This window comes from Ovis aries, chromosome 21 (genome assembly GCF_016772045.2).
Source record: "Ovis aries strain OAR_USU_Benz2616 breed Rambouillet chromosome 21, ARS-UI_Ramb_v3.0, whole genome shotgun sequence".
NCBI classification, from domain to species: domain Eukaryota; kingdom Metazoa; phylum Chordata; class Mammalia; order Artiodactyla; family Bovidae; genus Ovis; species Ovis aries.
This window is the reverse complement of record NC_056074.1, coordinates 29,387,333-29,403,749: the sequence shown is the minus strand read 5'-3', so window position 1 is coordinate 29,403,749 and position 16,417 is coordinate 29,387,333. Positions and strand designations below refer to the sequence as shown.

Sequence of the window (16,417 nt, the reverse complement as noted above, 5' to 3'; positions counted from 1 at the left end):
CTTGACTTCACATTCCAGGATGTTTAGCTCTAGGTGAGTGATCACACCATTGTGATTATCTTGGTCCTGCAGATCTTTTTTGTACAGTTCTTCTGTGTATTCTTGCCACCTCTTCTTAATATCTTCTGCTTCTGTTAGGTCCATACCATTTCTGTCCTTCATCGAGCCCATCTTTGCATGAAATGTTCCCTTGGTATCTCTAGTTTTCTTGAGGAGATCTCATCTTTCCCATTCTGTTGTTTTCCTCTATTTCTTTGTATTGATCGCTGAGGAAGGCTTTCTTATCTCTCCTTGCTATTCTTTGGAACTCTGCACTCAGATGCTTATATCTTTCCTTTTCTCCTTTGCTTTTTACCTCTCTTCTTTTCACAGCTATTTGTAAGGCCTCCCCAGACAGCCATTTTTCTTTTTTTCCGTTGCTTTTCCATGGGGATGTTCTTGATCCCTGTCTCCTATACAATGTCACAAACCTCCGTCCATAGTTCATCAGGCACTCTTATCTATCAGATCTAGTCCCTTAAATCTATTTCTCACTTCCCCTGTATAATCATAAGGGATTTGATTTAGGTCATACCTGAATGGTCTAATGGTTTTCCCTACTTTCTTCAATTTAAGTCTGAATTTGGCAATAAGGAGTTCATGATCTGAGCCACAGTCAGCTCCTGGTCTTGTTTTTGTTGACTGTATAGAGCTTCTCCATCTTTGGCTGCAAAGAATATAATCAGTCTGATTTCGATGTTGACCATCTGGTGATATCCATGTGTAAAGTCTTCTCTTGTGTTGTTGGAAGAGGGTGTTTGCTATGACCAGTGGATTCTCTTGGCAGAACTCTATTAGCCTTTGCCCTGCTTCATTCCATATTCCAAGGCCAAATTTGCCTGTTACCCGAGGTGTTTCTTGACTTCCTACTTTTGCATTACAGCCCTCTATAATGAAAAGGATATCTTTTTTGGGTGTTAGTTCTAAAAGGTCTTGTAGGTCTTCATAGAACCGTTCAACTTCAGCTTCTTCAGTGTTACTGGTTGGGGCATAGACCTGGATTACTGTGATATTGAATGGTTTGCCTTGGAAACAGAGATCATTCTGTCATTTTTGAGATTGCATCCAAGTACTGCATTTTGGACTCTTTTATTGACCTTGATGGCTATTCCATTTCTTCTAAGGGAATCCTGCCCATAGTGGTAGATATAATGGTCATCTGAGTTAAGTTCATCCATTCCAGTCCATTTTAGTTCGCTAATTCCTAGGATGTCGACGTTCACTCTTGCCATCACCTGTTTGACCACTTTCAATTCACCTTGATTCATGGACCTAACATTCCAGGTTCCTATGCAATATTGCTCTTTACAGCATCTGACCTTGCTTCTATCATCAGTCACATCCACAACTCGGTATTGTTTTTGCTTTGGCTCCATCCCTTCATTCTTTCTGGAGTTATTTCTCCACTGATCTCCAGTAGCATATTGGGCACCTACTGACCTGGGGAGTTCCTCTTTCAGTATCCTATGTAGAGTACATCATGCAAAATGCTGGGCTGGATGAAGCACAAGCTGGAATCAAGATTACCAGGAGAAATATCAATCACCTCAGATAGATAGAAGACACCACCCTTATGGCAGAAAGCAAAGAAGATCTAAAGAGCCTCTTGATGAAAGTAAAAGAAGAGAGTGAAAAAGTTGGCTTACAGTTCAACATTCTGAAAACTAAGATCATGGCATCTGGTCCCATCACTTCATGGCAAATAGATGGGGAAACAATGGAAACAGTGACAGACTTATTTTGGGGGGCTTCAAAATCACTGCAGATGGTGACTGCAGCCATGAAATTGAAAGATGCTTGCTCCTTGGAAGAAAAGCTATGACCAACATAGACAGCATATTATAAAGCAGAGACCTTACTTTGTTCACAAAGGTCCATCTAGTCAAAGCTATGGTTTTTCCAGGGGTCATGTATGGATGTGAGAGTTGGACTATAAAGAAAGCTGAGCACTGAAGAACTGATGATTCTGAACTGTGGTGTTGGAGAAGACTCTTGAGAGTCCCTTGGACTGCAAGGAGATCCAACTAGTCTATCCTAAAGGAAATCAGTCCTGAATATTCAATGGAAGAACTAATGCTGAAGCTGAAACTCCAATACTTTGGCCACCTGATGAGAAGAACTGACTCATTGGAAAAGACCCTGATGCTGGGAAAGATTAAAGACAGGAGGAGAAAGGGATGACAGAGGATGAGATGGTTGGATGGCATCACCAACTCAATGCACATGAGTTTGAGTAAACTCAGGGAATTGGTGATGGACAGGGAAGTCTGGTATGCTGTAGTCCATGGGGTCGCAAAGAGTCAGACACGACTGAGCGCCTGAACTGAACTGAGCGCCTGAACTGAACTGAGCTGAACCTCAGAGTCTATGCTATCAGTCTGTGCTTTCTTGTCATCTTAGGCCAATAAAGTCACATATTTAAAAATAAAATGCCCTTCCTTCTTTCACCTGAATGGAAGAGGACATTGTATGAGAATCAGAAAACTCAGACGTATAATGAATTAAAAAAAAAAAAAAAAAAGCCTCCCATGCCACCAGAAAAGACTACTTAATACTTAGTTGATCTGTGCATTTAGATCTTAAAAAAAAAAAAAAAAAAAATGATGTCATCTTGCTCTTTCTGTGTTTTGACCTGTCAAGCCATAACTCTATACACTCATCCAGTCCACATGAACGTGCATTATGTTGAGGGAGTATGCTGACGAGGCCCTTTACATGATATGATAATGGCTGTCCTCCCAGAATCACATTCTAGTTGGGGAGATAAGCAGGAGGACCTAAGAGGGAGAGATGAGCGCATCCACAGCACCTTGTGACAACATACGAGCAAGATGATGCCTTTGCGATAAAGAGAAGGAAGAGAAGCCTGGGGCATTGAGGAGACACAGAGGCAAAAGCACTCTGGTTGGAGCTGATGAAATACGAGGGTCAGGACTTACTGAAATGAATGAGGTCGCTCGGATGGGGCCGCCACAGAAAGCTGCCCCTAGTAAATGCGCTGCCAAGTTCTTGACAGCACGCTGAGGGAAAATACCTAGGATAAAATCCCATGGAAAAGATGCAGGAAACAATTCTAGAGGGCTGCACAGCAAACTGTGAACAGTAGTTAACTTTTCGATACAAGTTTGGGTGGAAGGGGGCAGGGCTTCTAGGTGAATTTCAGGTTTTAATTCATCCTCTCCTGTAATGTGTGAATAAGTTAGGACCACATACCAATTTTCTGATTAAAAGCAGATTTTAAAATGACCTGGTAGGAGTTCGATTGGCAGACGGACAAAGTAAAGGTATTTTGAGGGAGAAGGGAATGGGGGCCGAGTGACAAAATTACAGAGCAAGGAACAGAGTCGAAGGAGGTGGCTAGAGATGGGTTTTCAGTGGGCTCTAGTGTATCCTGCAACCATCCATGCTGGCTCTTGGTGAGTTCAGAATCTAAAGGAGGTTTGGTGGGTCCAAGAGAACCAGAACGCGAAGCATGTTCCACAGCTTTGTCTAAGCTACTTTGCAGGGTGTCCTTCTGGGGCTCCTCTCCCACCCCCAAAATGTCAAGTACCTTGTCGAGAGCTAGGAAACAACAGAAAGCTGGTTCAAGCCCTAATAGAGTGGCGCACCCTAATATTACTCTGCCAAGAACCTCAGCCTCTCCACAGGCTCCCTGGCCCACTGAAGGCCCTGCACCTGGGAGCCAGATGTGCGCTGAAACGTACGTGGGCCACTGCTGATCTGTCTGGCGCAAGACAAAGGCTTGGCTGCTGATCCTGGAAAGGGGATCGATTCATTACAGAGTACAGGATAAGGAGTCCCAGAGCTGGGGTGTGAATAGACAAGGGTTCTCTGCTCTTCGCTTCCCTTTAATCTTAGAGTCTGCGGCCTTCTCCGTCTTTTGTGACGACTGGGCTAGTACGGGTCTCTGGGTTTTACGCCTCCTCAGTTTTCGTAATTCATTTAGATACTGCTTCCTTGCATATATGGAGCCTTCTGAAGCATCAGAAGTTTTTCTAAAGGAGCTGAAAGGAAAGAAGAGATAGCATGTGAAGGCAATAAAGGGTGATTTCATTTTGTTTCTCATTAAACTGAACGCCATTGTTCAATTCAGAACTTACTCCTTTTTATGTGCTGACAGTGGGTATAAAGACTCACTGTATATGACATGCACACACTACTATATTTAAAATAGATAACCAACAATATAGCACCGGGAACTCTGCTCAATACTCTGTAACAACCTAAAGGGGAAAAGAACTTGAAAAAGAATAGATACATCTTTATGAATCACTTTGCTGTTCTCCTGAAACTAGCGCAATGTTGCTAGTCACCTACGCTCCAATATAAAAGTTTAAAAAGAAACGAAGTAGGTCACTGTGAAGGCCTTCCTGCATTTGGGGGCTGGAGTGGAAGGGTGGGAAAGTTGATGGTGGAAGCGTTGAACATCCTGGGAAGTCTAAGTTTCTCAGAATTTAAATCCACATTTTTCCTCTTAGGAGATACTAACTTGCAGGGTTCCGTTGGAGAAGGGATAGGCTACCCACTCTAGTATTCTTGGGCTTCCCTTGTGGCTCAGTTGGTAACGAATCCGCCTGCGATGCAGGAGACCTGGGTTCCATCCCTAGGTTGGGAAGATCCCCTGGAAAAGGGAAAGCCTGCTCACTCCAGTATTCTGGCCTGGAGAATTCCATGAGCTGCATAATTCCTGGGGTGGCAAAAAGTTGAACTTTATTGAGCGACTTAAACTTTCAACCTGCAGTGTGGTTTGTCATACTGAGAAAAAGAAAAAAGATTTCTTCACAGTAAAAACAGTAAAGAGCTTGGTGGTAATTATTCTAGATTCATTCAGTCTGTATTCCAACTGTGTCTAAATGATATTGAATCAACCATCTTTCAGATCAGGGTATGAAGATACTTTTTCAGAGAAGTTAACAATTTATGTCTTTATAGTTGATTTACAGTGTTGTGTTCATTTTTGCTGTACAGCAAAGTGATTCAGTTATAAAAATATATATATTTTGTTTTTCATATTCTTTTCCATATGGTTTATCACAAGATATTGAGTATAGGTCCCTGTGCTTTATGGACTTACCAGGTGGCTCAGTGGGTAAAGATTCTGCCTATAATGCAGGATAGACAGGAGACGCAGGTTCGATTCCTGGGTTAGGGAGATCCCCTGGAGTAAGGCATGACAGCCCACTCCAGTATTCTTGCCTGGGAAATCCCATGGACAGAGGAGCCTGACGGGCTACCGTCTGTGGGGTGGCAAAAGAGTCGAACAAGACAGAGTCTGCGCACGTGCACACAGTGCTATACAGAGGACCTTGTTTATCCTTTCTCTATGTAACAGCTTGCATCTGCTAACCCCAAACTCTGATCCATCCCTCCCCCTCCACTTGGCAAACCATAAGTCTGTTCTCTGTGTCTGTGAGTCCATTTCTGAGTAAACGATTCTTTTAATATAAATGTTTCACAGGGGAGCCAAAATGGATACATGTCCCCGAGGTCCCAGGCTTTAATTTTTTTCTGTAAGATTTTAAACCATATAATCATCTCAACCAAGGTCCTTCTCTGTAGAATGTAATATTGCAGAGCATGGAAAAGAACAACCAATATTGCTTTTTCAGCTACGCTATGGACTGTAGCCTGCTAGGCTCCTCCGTCCATGTGATTTTCCAGACAGTAGTACTAGAGTGGGTTGCCATTTCCTTCTCCAGGGGCTCTTCCTGACCCAGGGATCGAACCCGGGTCTCCTGCATTGCAGACAGACGCTTTACCCTCTGAGCCACCAGGGAAGTCCTACTGTTTTTGATAATCATCCAATAATACAGTAATCCCAACAATCTCGTGCATACAGTTGGGCGGGTGTCATTAGCTCCCGTTGGACTGATGATGAAGCTGGGGGCTCTGTGTTGGGTGAGCTGTGCTCCTCCTATGAGCCAAGACCCTCTTCTTTTGAGGGTCACTCACCTTTGCCTTGTACCGTCCACGTGGCAGAGAACACCTTTTTTCTGTGGAGGCCTTCTTAACCCTAATGCTATACGTTTTTCCTTCAGGACAGAATATATATTAATATATTTTTTCTTTGGTTTTAAATATACATAATTTAAAATGTTCCATTTTAAGTGCACGGTTTGGCGGCATTAACTATCCTCGTCTTCCAGGTCCAGATTCACCATCCTGACTGGAGACTCTGTCTCTGTTAAACTCTCCAGTCCCCCTTTCCCTCAGACTCTGGTAATCTCTATTCTACTTTTTGTCTTTATGAATTTGATTATTTTAGATACCTCTTATAAGTGGAATGATACCATGTTTGTGCTTTTGTGTCTGTCTTATTTCATTTAGTAGGCTGTCCTCAAGGTTCATGCATGTTGTAGCAGGTTGAAGAATTTTATTCCTTTTCAAGGCTGAATAACATTCCATTGTTTGTGTAGACCACATTTTGTTTATCCATTCATCTGTCAAAGGACATCTGGGTGCCTTCTACATTTTGGCTATTAATCCTGCTATGCATCAGTTCAGTTCAGTTGCTCAGTTGCGTCTGACTCTTTGTGACCCCATGAATTGCAGCACGCCAGGCCTCCCTGTCCATCACCAACTCCTGGAGTTCACCCGAACTCATGTGCATCGAGTCGGTGATGCCATCCAGCCAGCTCATCCTCTGTCGTCCCCTTCTCCTCCTGCCCCCAATCCCTCCCAGCATCAGGGTCTTTTCCAATGAGTCAGCTCTTCGCATGAGGTGGCCAAAGGACTGGAGTTTCAGCTTCAACATCAGTCCTTCTAATGAACACCCAGGACTGATTTCCTTTCGGATGAACTGGTTGGATCTCCTTGCAGTCCAAGGGACTCTTGAGTCTTCTCCAACACCACAGGTCAAAAGCATCAATTCTTCGGCGCTCAGCTTTCTTCACAGTCCAACTCTCATATCCATACATGACCACTGAAAAAACCATAGTCTTGACTAGACATGTATATCAGTGTACAAATATCTATTTGAGTCCCTGCTTTCAACTCTTTTGAGTATATTCCTAGAGTTAGAATTCTAGATCCAATGGCAATTCTGTGTTTCATTTTATAAGGAACCACCATACTGTTTTCCATAGTGGCTGCACTGTTCAGCAATGAACACACCTTCCAATTTCTCTACTTTGTCACCAATGCTTGTCATTTATTTTATGGTTTTTTTGATACAGGTGTGAAATATATCAAATTTCACATCCTTATAGGTGTGAAATGGTATCTCATTGTGGTTCTGCTTTGCATTTCCTTAGTGATTAGTGATGTCAACTGTCTCTTCAAGTGCTTATTGGCCATTTGTAAATCTTTAGAAAACTATCTATTCAAGTCCTCTGCTCACTTTTTAATGGAGTTATTTCTTGCTGTCATCGTGTTGCAAGTGTTCCTTATATATTCTGTAATCCAAATTGTAAGGGATTTGAAAATTTTTTCTCATTCTGTGGGTTGCCTTTTCACTTTGTTAATGGTGTTCTTTTATGTATCAATACCAATGTTTTTAACTTTGATGAAGTCCAACTTGTCTATCATTTCTTTTTTTTTTTTTTGTCTGTGCCTTTGGTGTGATTCTGATAAGTCATTACCAAACCCAATGTCATGAAGTTTCCGTCTATGTTTTCCTTTAATAATTCTATAGTTTTACTTTTATTTAGGGCTTTGATCCACTTTGAGTTAATTTTTCCATCGAGGGTAAGGGAAGGGTCTCCCTTCACTCCTTTGCTGCATATATTCATCTGATGCTCTAGCATCAGTTTGTAACACTTGTTTGGTAACGCTTGCTGCTCTCCTAGGTGATCTCCAGGCCATCTTCGGCAGGTGTGAGGCTTATTTTCCGCTCTTTAGATTTCTAGCTTATGCTCTTGGCCACCCTGATACACAGGGACAGAGGATGGCCCTAAGGTTCTGAAGGGTTGATGTCTATGTGGACTCTGTGTAGACTCCAGAGCTCTTCGAAAATCACAGTGTACACCCACGTAAGGCAAGAATCCAGGTTCCTTACACTGTTCTCTCTTTTAAATCTCTCTTGCAAATATAGTGAATACAATTAAAACTGGTTGTGACTGGTTCAGTTGGCCATGGGCTTTTGATACGGGCAGTGTGCTGGAGCTGACCGAGCTCGAGGGCACAGGCTGAAGCTTCTGTAGCTCTCTTCACAGATGCTCTCATAGCATGTGTTCCACTTGATTGAGATGATCAATTTATGTGGCTGTCTTCCCACTCCAGTGTGAACTTGACTTTTTCACCCATGCCTATCACAGTGCCTAGCACAGATAGTTATTAAAACTGAACCAGTACCACTATCTCTTCTCTCCTCTAAGTCTCTGAATGTGCAAAGGCACACGATAAGCAGTAAAATCTTGTTTTCCTGACAACACCATCTTCATTGCATTGCTGACTTTGCACAACAAAGGATAAAGATATTGTTGCCCTAGGAAGGACATTTACTATATTTTCATAGTTTTCAAACTTGAGCATTTGTGCCTTCCTTAGAAAGGGCAAGGAGTCGACGATGGCACACTTTAACTCCCGTCCATTCCTCAAAGTAAATGGAAATTTTTAGGATAATAGCCTTAAATTAGGCAGCCAAATACTGACTTAAAAAAAAAATCTGTAATGAAATAATCCTACCAGAGAAATGATATTACACTGTAATATTTTTCTGAATCTGTGTATTTTCACCTAAAAGAAGACTTTCATACTGTTCAGATGTTTTCTAAATGAGGAATATATCAATATTTCTGCCTTTTTATTCCTGAACCATGGACTAGGAGTCAGAGTCACTGCAACTAATCTATTTTAGAGATCGCCTAAAACCACTCTTACATGGAGGGTAACAGCTTAGTTTCAGAATTCCCAATTCTCAGTTTGGTCTGCTCGATTCCATAGAGTTATTTTCATTTCCCTAGGAAACATCCCATTTCACATCAGGTTACTAGAGATAAAGCCTGGTTCCTAGAGATAAGCTCAGCTGGTGATGGGGTGGTAGACAGTCTGCTCTCTGCCAGTCTGCCCTGACCCTTACAACTCTCTCCTGACCCCTAGTCTAAGTTAAATGGGGTCTCCATTGAGAAAGTCAAGAAATGTGAGTCATGAATATTCACATATTCAGTAGAGACTAAATCTAAAGCTAGAGCAAACACAGAGAGTTATCCCATTGCTGGAGTTCTCTGTAGTTCACATCTCTCCCGGCTATTCTCCACGGCTGAATTACATTTAATTGAAGGGCAATTCCAATGGTATGAGTTAAGGTGTGATCTGGTGTTATCTCAATAAGTAATATGATTTGCTCTTCCTTTCAGATCGCAGAGCCTATCCTAGTGACTGCCTTCCTGGACTAAGGAGCCCGTGGAACACTGCCTTTTTTCCAGCTTTTCTGGGCTTGACCACACCCCCCAGTTTAAGGAGGCCACTCTATTAGGAAGATTATGGTCCCTGCATCCTCTTTAGCCTCCGAGCAGAGGATTCCCGCAGGTAGTTGGGAAGAGACCGTAGACTTTGAGGGAGCTCACTCTGGACCCATTCTTCACCCAGTCTCTCCAGCAAAGTAGTAAGTGAGTGGGGTGTGAGCTTCTGCCTAAAACTTTGCAGTCCATTTTCCTTTTTCTTGTGTGTGTATGTTCATTTGGTGGAATTAACCGGTAAATTGATGGGGACTTTCAGGATACAAGCGGCTTTCTGTTTCTCTTTTCACATTTTTCTATATTTTTCATTCAACTGCTTAAGAACCATTTTTAAAAATACTCCCTAACCTTGTTAGAATAGTCTGAAATCAAGACTGTCTCCCCTTTTCTCCTGTTTCATAAGAGTAAAATCACGCACGTTCTAGACACTGGCCGATTACTTGTCAGAACTGAATTTTCTTCACATCTTGGAGCGCTTCCAAAGAAATAAAGCTGTAGCTAAATGTAGACATTTTTTTCCTTTTTTCTCTTTCACTCCTAGTGTGCCATTGTTTTGCTGCTGAAATTTTGGAAAAATTTTCTTTTAAGCTCAGCAGCTTTATGAATTGCTTACATTGTGAGAAAATTGTTACAGGTTTGAGTCTTGCAAATCTGACTAGGCTTTTTGGTGTTTTTTTTACCTGTTTCGTGACTCAGTTTTCCAAGGGACTGTACATCTTCTTTTGGACTGTACTTGTGGCAGGAGTTTGAAAGTCAAGGTGGGTATTTCGTAGAGCTTGAATCCCTGGGCAGCTTTGCGCACAGCAGGGGATGTGGATGGCCACCCTCTTCCATTGGTGATTTTTATTATCTGGCAATCTCATTTTGTTTGGGGCTTTTCATCTGTTATGAAAACATCTCTGTCACCCCCTTTTAAAGTTGTGTTTCATGTAGGCGAACTGTTCAAAACATGCTAGGTTACCGAGACCAAGGCATTTGATTGCAGGTTTTCCTAATCACCTTTCGGGTAAGATTTTTTTTTTTTTTAAATCACAAGGCCATTTCCCCTCCTACTTCATACCATTCCTGTGCAACTGAAAAGGGAGATATTTGTTAAACAACGGGAAATCCAGGTTCTGAAATGGCAACTCTGGCAGCTCCATTTGATTTGTAAAATGCCTGGCACTCTGACTCTTTCGACAGCTGTTAAGTCTGGACGGCAACACCTTCTTTTTATCTAAAGAGAAACCTCTTTGCTTCTGCAGGCATGGGCCGGGCAGGGGCGGGGGGACTGGAGATTCTTCCTTACCTGTTGTTTCTGAGCGGAGGGGAGAGAGAGCTAATGCGTTAATGTCTGCAAAGTGCTTTGAAGATGAAAAGGCCTTTTCATGTGTTCAGCACCGTCGTTATTAATATTAATATTTGAAGAAGCACGCTGCTCCTAATTGTAAATCAACAACTCCCATCCTTGCCAACTCCAGGAGTGAAAAAACAAACAGCGAAGGCAGCCAGGCAGTCTCTTCCGTTCTGGTTCCGCCACTGAGGATGTGGGAAGCCTGATTCCAGAGAGAGCTGCTTACACGGAGGTGCCGGTTATTAGAGGTGCAGGGAGGTCCCAGAGCAGAGCCTCGGGGAGGCTGGGTAGCAGGGTGTAACCCTTCAACATGGGGTCACCTGTGACCTTGGAGGACGCATTGAAAGCATGGATCTGGGCCAACTGCCGGCCTCAGATGATACAGCAGTTCAAAGGTGAAGGGGTCAGAACTGGCACCAGTTCAGCCTTTGGTCTGTTAGAGATTGGCTTTGGAACTGAGAACAAGTAATTTGAAGTGCTTTCTTTTCTTCCTCTCTAGAATGGGAATACTGAAAAAACTGCGACTAATGAAAAAACTGGGACTAATGATTTGTGCTCCACCTACTTCATGAGAATAGAAGTAAACAGCCTAGAGCTTTGAAGAATGAAAATACTGCCAATAAGGTTGAGGGAGAGTCTGAAGTAGCCTTGTAACAGATTGGGTGTGTGGGTGCCAGGTCCCCAGGGAGGGTGAGTCAGAGGGCAGACAAATGCTCCGGAAACACATTGTTGGCACTGCCAGGTCCCCCAGTGATGGCATCAAAGTGTTGCTTGATTTCTTACTGATAATTCAGGCTCTGCTATATCTCCTGGTTTTATTGATTGGTGAACAGAACTGTTTCTTACAGCAATTCTCCTCTAATTGCCCACTCAAAACTCCCATTTCTGCATCAAACAGCAGAAGGGAGCTGGGATATCCTTTCCCTCTTCCTCTCCCTCCTTCTCCCCCCAGCCCCACCTTCCTCCTCTCTCTCTTTTTCTCTCCCCTTTTTTTCGGAAATGAAAACATACTTAGCGTTTGAGCACAATAAGTGTGGTGGACAGCTATTTAGTGACATTTGAGGGGAACCTTCATTCCTGGGCCAACCCAGATACGAAGACCACTCATTTATTTGCCCTCGCATCTCCTTTGTCCCCGCTCTACTGCAAATGCAGCTGTAGGGAACTCAGCCTTTCAATCCTGTTGATTCTCTGGGTGTGATACTTGTCTTCTCCACTTCACTAGAGGAAGGATGATCACCCCTGAAGTTTCCTGAGCACTTGGTATGTCCTGGGGCCCTTGTGCCCTGCACAGGCTGGGCTGCTTCTTTAACCTACAATGAAGTCCGTGAGGTGGGCACGCTTGTTCCCATTTAGCAGATGAGGACTCTGAGGCTGGTACTCAGAATGATTTGGTTGGTGGTGAGACCTGATTATAACCAAAGGCATACATACGTATACTGATTCACTTTGCTCTATAGTAGAAATTAACACAACATCGTTAAGCAACTATACTCCAATATAGTTGCTTTTTTTTTTTTAAAGGATCAAAACCATATGGGTGCAGAGCTGTGGCTAGAGTCATGTCTCATAGGAACCTAGTAACTTTGAGGCACTTATACAAATTCAGGCTAAATTTTTCTGCTTAGCCCAATGGTTGATTTATCTGGGAGAATACCATGGCTTATGCTTCTTTTCCAAAGGAGAATCTATGAATTAATAATTCATTGTTAGGAAGACACTGACTCTGAAGAAATGCTACAAGGTCTAGTTGACAAGATCAGTAAATCTCTCTCTTGATCCCTCTTGGGACAAATTTTGATGGAACTTCAAAGAGTTGCAAAACATAGAGCAAAGAATTTCCATAAGATTTAAGTCCAGCGTGCATAAAATAAGACTTCCCTGGTGGTCCAGTGGCTAAGACTCAGAGTTCCCAATGCCTGGGTGCTATCCCTGGTCGGGAAACTAGATCCCACATGTTGCAACCCAGTGCAGTCAAATAAATAAATAAATACTTTTAAAATATGATAAATATAGTGCCCTTTGGAGCTCCTAGTGATCATTAAGCCAAAAGGATTCCTCTGGGTAGAGGAAGAGCAGTGATCAGTTTCTTGACATTCGAGGCGAAGTAACTCAGACCCTGGCTTCTTAGGAAAGGCAGGAAGCCCTGTCAGATGCTGCCCTAGTCCTCACCTGGCACAGGGCTTAGGACGGAGGCTCGGCTCCTGGGCTGCACCTTCTCCTGGCTGGGCTTGCAAGGCAACTAAGATAACAGCTAATCCTCTGCTCAGCTTGTGGCCCAGACTCTTCTTGCCTGTACCTCAGTGGGCTCTGCCTTCCAAACACCTCGTAACCACTCCTGAATTTAACCAAGGGAGTCCGGACACTGCCTCGTTGCTCAAAATGAGCATCGCAGGGGATCTTGTCAGAAATGCAGACCGTCTGGCTGTACCTTGAAACCTGATTCTCAGGTGATTCCTAGGTGATTGCTATGTAAATCAGTTTGGAAAGTATGGTTTAAAAGCAAAAACAAAAACAAAAAAGTTGTAAAAAACAGAACAAACAAAAACTCTTGCAGTGATTCTCACAGCAGCTTACAACTTGATTATATTTATATCTTGTTGCTAAAGTGTAAGGCCACATAAGATTCACATTTCTATCAAAGGAAGCTGGATATTTCCCTCATGAAACAGCTTTCAGCCTGTTTGTTCCCCCAAGGTAAGAAAACTGCTTACTTCTTGGTTTTATGCATAACAATGGTACAAGCAGACTGCCATTCAACTGAAATTGTGGCGCTTTTCTCTTGTGAAATTCTTGGCTAAGGCTACTCAACCTGTGATTATGGGAGGGCTTCCTATTTTGATTATTTAAATCCAAGTCTTTTTAGAAAGAGATAAGGTATATTGGCCATCTGGGTTCTGCTTCTAATATCTGAATGAATAACCTCTGCAGTAAAATCCACAATTACTATTAATTAGTCAATGCTTACTAGTGCCAGGCACTGTGATAAAACAGTGATAATAATAATAGCCACTATTTATTGACCATTTTATCATGTGTAAAATGGTTTCATTTTATATAACCCTCCTCAATAATCTTGAAAGGGTTGGTATTATTTTTTTCCATTTTACAGTTGAGGAAATAAAGACTTTGTGAGATGAAGAAATTTGTCTTCACACTCAGTAAGGTCTTCCCAGGTGGCGCTAGTGGTAAAGAATCCGCCTGCCAATGGAAGAGGCATGGGTTCGATCCCTGGGTGAGAAAGATCCCCTGGAGTAGGGCATGGCAACCCACTCCAGTTTTCTTGCTTGGAGAATCCCATGGACAGAGAAGCCTGGTGGGCTACAGTCCATAGGGTCGCAAAGAGTCAGACCCCATTGAAGCAACTTAGCATACATGCACACGCACACTCGGTAAGGAGATCCCAGTCAACCATAGTCTATCTATCTTTATCACTCTGCTGAACACTTAACCTCTCTGGGTTCAGTTCATTCAAATGAAAAATGGACAGATTTGATGAGATTTTTTTCCAACTCTAAAATTCATTGACTTTACCAAATCCCTCTTTATATAAGCATGCCAGGAAGCTGTTTAGCAGTATGCTGAGAAATTTGAAACTTACAATTTGGGCAATAGAACAAATAAAACCCCACCGTGAAAAATGACCATCAGATATAGTCCAAGAAGTTGCTCGCTGGATTTGAGAGATTGAAGGCAGCTGGTGTGCTTCGTTCAGTGTTAAAAGGCATTATTAAAACTCTCCGAACTCCATTCATTCATTGTTCTCCCAATAGCTATCTGTATATTTACGGCATTTCTCAGTTTTGTTGAGAGCTTCTTGAGAGCCAAAGCCATATCTAAATTCTAGATTATATCTGACATCACGCGCTGTAGGTTGAAAAGTAGTACTTTAAACTTCTAGGCTCCTTGGGGGTTTTTTTGGCAGTCACTGTGGGGTTAGAGTTGACATTTTAGCTTGAAGCTCTCTCTGGGTTCAATGTGGCCAAAAATCTCATATACCATGACCTCTGCTATAGCTGTCCTTGAAGCCAAGATGCTTCACATCATTTCTCCAGCTTACTCATTTTTGTTTCCAGTTTCTTAGGAAAAAAAAAAATCTAATTTTTTAGTACTATAAAGTTATATTTCCCCCAGCACACTTTTTTAAAAATTAAAGTATAATTGGCAAACAGTAAAAATCACCCTTTTTAGTGTATAGTTCTACAAATTTTGGCTAATGTATAAATCAAGTATTTATAATGTATAAATCAATGTATTACAATCAAGATAAACAGTTCCATCATTCAAAAAAATTTTTCCTTATGCTTTTTTATAGTCAAATCCTCTTTTCACCTCCAGGCCATGTTCTTTGACCCTATGGTTTTTCTTTTTCAAGAATATCATATAAATGGAATCATATAGTAGGTAATCTTCTTTCATTTGGCTTACTTTATTTTAAATTCACTCATGCGGCTCAGTATATCAATAGTTCTTTCCTTTACACTGCTATGTAATATTCCACTATGTGATATACCAGTTATAACTTTAATTTTGATAATATATTATTGTTAAATTTATTATTACTACTATTGCTATTTAAATCTATAGCTATACTAAAAAAAAGTCCAAGCTTTTAGTTTGGTAATCCGCCCTAGAGCGTCTTTCAATTTCACCTCCCACTTCCCTACAATCAATTTATTGGGTTATTTTTTGTTCTCTAATCTACTGTTTTCTTATTTCTGAGTCTTTGTGCATACTTCTAGCTACCCATTTTTCAAGGCCCGTTTCAATGCCAATTCCTCTTGAAGTTTTCCTTCAGCATCCTTCCAGAAGTCATCTCTTCATCTTTTATGTTCCCATAATATATCAATCACACCAGCATTTCTCAAACTTTAATGTTCTTGATCATTTTGGAATGGAACCTGAGCTCTGTAGTTCTGCTAGCCCCCGAGTGCTTGTCCATGCTACTGATCTGAGAGGAACCACTGTACCGCTGAGTAGCAAGACTCTTATAATTGTCTCATTGTCTCTTATAATTGTCTCATCAACTAGAAAAATAACTATATAAAAAAGAAAAGTGATTTAGTCTCAGCCTGGGAATTACCATAGCATCTAATACAGGGATATGCAGCTGGGCAATACTAGCTAACTAGATCAAATCCCAAATATTTTTTTTTTTGCCATATTTGAGATTCATTTTTTTCATTCAGAGTTTAGGACTAATCTAAAAATGTTTGTTGTTCATGTAATTTTGGAGGCATGCATGTAAATTTGATGAGCTCGGGCACGTTCAGGGTGGTATGGCCACAGACATGCATGCATGTAAATTTGGAGACAAAAAGAAACAGCTGTCACTCATAACTTTCTCTTGCACATAATTAACATCAATAGTAGGAAATATAATTTGGTCCTGATAATATTTCACACATTTCTTCTTTCCCAAATTTACTATAATAGTTTTCTTGCTCTTATAATATAGATTTTCCGTTTAATTGCTTTTGTAGTTGTTCAGTCACTAAGTTGTGTCCCACTCTTTGCGACCCCATGGACTGGAGCACACCAGGCTTCCCTGTCCTTTACCATCTCTCAGAGTTTGCTGAAACTCATGTCCATTCAGTCGGTAATGCCATCCAACCACCTCATCCTCTGTTGTCCCCTTCTCCTCCTG

The 16,417-nt window shown here is 41.7% G+C and overlaps 1 protein-coding gene across 6 annotated transcripts in view; it reads left to right on the top strand.

Annotated features, from left to right (window-relative positions):
• Positions 1-9,503: 9,503 nt before the first annotated feature.
• Positions 9,504-16,417, top strand: part of ETS1 (ETS proto-oncogene 1, transcription factor) — a 142,422-nt gene continuing 135,508 nt past the window's right edge. For 4 of the 6 annotated variants that reach the window (XM_060404263.1, XM_012101893.3, XM_042238017.1 and 1 more), the window contains exon 1: positions 9,504-9,583. The gene's annotated coding sequence lies outside the window, so the exon portion shown is untranslated. Of the gene's footprint in view, positions 9,588-16,417 lie in introns of all 6 variants that reach the window. The other 2 variants (XM_012101894.3, XM_042238016.1) reach the window with 1 other exon arrangement.